Source organism: Hypanus sabinus, unplaced genomic scaffold (genome assembly GCF_030144855.1).
Source record: "Hypanus sabinus isolate sHypSab1 unplaced genomic scaffold, sHypSab1.hap1 scaffold_154, whole genome shotgun sequence".
NCBI classification, from domain to species: domain Eukaryota; kingdom Metazoa; phylum Chordata; class Chondrichthyes; order Myliobatiformes; family Dasyatidae; genus Hypanus; species Hypanus sabinus.
The window spans coordinates 679051-682225 of NW_026779616.1; positions in this window are offsets into that span (position 1 = coordinate 679051).

Below are 3175 nucleotides of genomic sequence, written 5' to 3' on the forward strand. Positions count from 1 at the left end.
CACACGCTCCTGAGGTTAGATGAACATTGAAACTCTCTCCTTACCGTCTGATCACGTATTCCTGGGGTCAAACAGATGGTGAATCTCCCTGCACGCCATCCCGTTACACAGCACCGATATCAGACAGAGAGTTTAACGGTTTCCACTTGCCTCATGGAAAAGAGTAAAAACAGAGAGGACACAGAATTCTTTAAGAGGGGAATGAGAGATTATGAGGCTATAATGTTAGAACACGGGTGTGTGAAATGGGATGATGTTTCAGCAGGGAAAAGTTCAATGGACATTTGTTCGAAGTTTCCGCATCTGTTGCAGGATTTTAGAGTTAAATTTGTCGAGGTGAGGAAGATAAAGAATGGTAGAGTGAAGGAGCCATGGTGACCGGTGCGTTGGAGAAACTAGTCAGGTGGAATTAGGCAGCATACATGAGGTTTAGGAAGCAGGGATCAGATGGGTCTATTGAGGAATATCGGGTAGAATGGAGCTTAGGAAGGAACTGAGGATGGCAAGAAGGGGCATCAGAAGACCATGGCGAGCAGCGTAAAGGAAAATCCCAAAACCTAAGAATAGCTGTTGGAGTTGTTAAAATACTTTAGGACGGATACGTCACCGCCCCTGAAGGAATATTACCCAGGCTGCTCCTCGAGGCGAGGAAAGAGATTGCTGATCTTCCGGCTAGTATCATTATGTCCTTGTTGTCCACGGGAATGGTACCGCATGATTGCAGGGAGGCGAACGTTGTACCCTTCTTCAAATTGGTATATAGGGATAGTCTGGATAATTATAGACCAGTGAGCCTTACGTCTGTGGTGGGAATGCGGTTGGGAAAAATTGTTAGAGATTGGATCTATGGACATTTAGAGAATCATGGTCTGATCAGGGGCAGTCAGCATGTCTTTGTGAAGGGCAGATCGTGCCCAACAAGCCTGATAGGGTTCTTTGAGGACGTGAACAGTCATATAGATCAGGGTAGTGCAGTGTATGTGATCTACGTGTATTTTGACAAGGTTTCACATGATATGATAGGCTTATTCAGAAAGTCAGAAGTCATCGGGTCTAGAGAAGTAAGTCCAGGTGGGTTCAGAATTGCCTTGGCTGCAGAAAGCCGAGCGTTGTGGTACGGAGTAAATTCAGATTGGAATGTTGTGACTAGTGGTGTCCCACAAGGAGCGGTTCGGTGATCTCTACTTTTTGTGATTTTTAATAACGACATGGATGTGGGGGTAGAAGGGTGGGTTGGTAAAATTGCAGTCGGCACAAAGGTTGGTGGTGTCGTGGATAGTTTAGAAGATTGACGAAGATTGCAGAGAGACATTGATAGGATGCAGAAGTGGGCCGAAAAGTGGCAGATGGAGTTCAACCCGGAGATGTGTGAAATGGTACACTTTTGGAAGGACAAACACCAATGCAGATTACAAAGTAAATGGCAGGATAATGGCAGGATAATGTCGAGGTGCTGAGGGTTTTGGGGGTACATGACCTGAGATCCCTGAAAGTTGCCTCACAGAAAAAAGGATAGTTACGAAATCCAGTGGAGTGTTGGCTTTCATAAATCGAGGGGTAGAGTTTAAGAATCGCGGGTTATTCCAATTCTGGTCGCTTCACTACAGGGAGGATGTGGAAGCATTGGAATGGGTACAGAGGAGATTTACCGGTATGTTGACTGGTTTAGTGAGTACGCATTATGAGCAGAGATTAAGGGAGCTAGGGATTTACTCTCTGGAGAGATGGAGGATGAGAGGAGACATGCTAGACATATACAAGATATTAAGGGAAATAGATAGAGTGGACAGGGCACCACTATTCAATGCAAGAGGTCATAGCTTTAAGGTAAGGGGAGCAAAGATCAAGGGGGTATTAGAGAAAGGTATTTTACTCAGAGATTGTTTGGTGCGTGGACTGCACTGCCTGAGTCAGTGGTGGAGGCAGATACACTAATGAAATTTAAGAGTCTACTAGACATCTCTATGTGCAGGAATTTACATTGTTGATTGAAATGGGAGGCAGATTATAAGTATCGGCACAGCATTGTAGACCGAAGGGCCTGTAATGTGCAGTGTTGTTTTCTGTTCTATGTTCTATATCGTCTAATCACACACTCTCGGGGTCAAGCTCCTTGCACAAAGTTGGAGTTATTTCTGCTCAATTCCACCGGAAATCGATTTCTCGTTTCTCAGCTTCTCAACGTCTCTGTGTGTACAGGCCGGTCGTGTGGTTTCACACTATTTCCTCCCAGTAACTGCAAACTCACCACCTGTCCACAGCCAGCTCTCACCTCCCCCTCCAACATCCGGCCTTCCTCTGGTCTCACACACTATTATTATCCCTGAAGCAGACACACTGTTGGAGACGACAGGAACTCTGAAAAACTGGTGATTGGTGAGAGGCGAGAGATTGAGTGAAGAGGGATTTTCGCTCTGTTTCTGTCCGTTACTGTGTTATCGGAATGTGAGGCGGCTACTAACTCTGTCTCTGGCCCCGGAAGCGTGTGATGGGACGGTGTGGAGAGAGATTCACTCTGTGTCTGTCCTCGGGGGTGTGTGATGGGACGGTGTGGAGAGAGATTCCCCCTGTGTCTGTCCCCGGGAGTGTGTGATGGGACGTTTTGGAGGGAGCTGTTCTGTGTGACTGACCCCTGATATATGTAATGGGTTGGAGTTCTCGGATTTTCACTCTGGAGCGGAAATATCATACATACCTCTTCCACTTTTGAATTTATTTCAAGACGCTGAGAAACAGCGTTAAAACGCAGCCCCAGCGACTGCTCTGGAAAAACGGACCAATGAACAGTGAATCTCTCACCACACCGTCCATTATATTCGTCGGTAGTCAGAAACAGAATGAGAATCATTTAAAGCGGCTCATCATACATTCCCGGCGTCAGGTGTAATGTGGAGATCCCACCAAACAGACAGATCACACAGACTCGCCGGGTAAGAGACGGAGTTAAGCTCCCGCCATCAAATAATCCTGTTATCAGACATATAGAGAAGCTCCCAGCACAATTCCCAGAACACATGCCCGGGATCAGACACAGTGACAAGATCCCAAAACAGAGCCCCAGCACATACAAAGTGCGTCCTCCACAGAGTAAAGTTGATTCCACACCGTCCCATCTCAAACTCCCGGAATCGGACACAGATTCAATCTCACTCCACACCTTCCCATCTCAGACTCC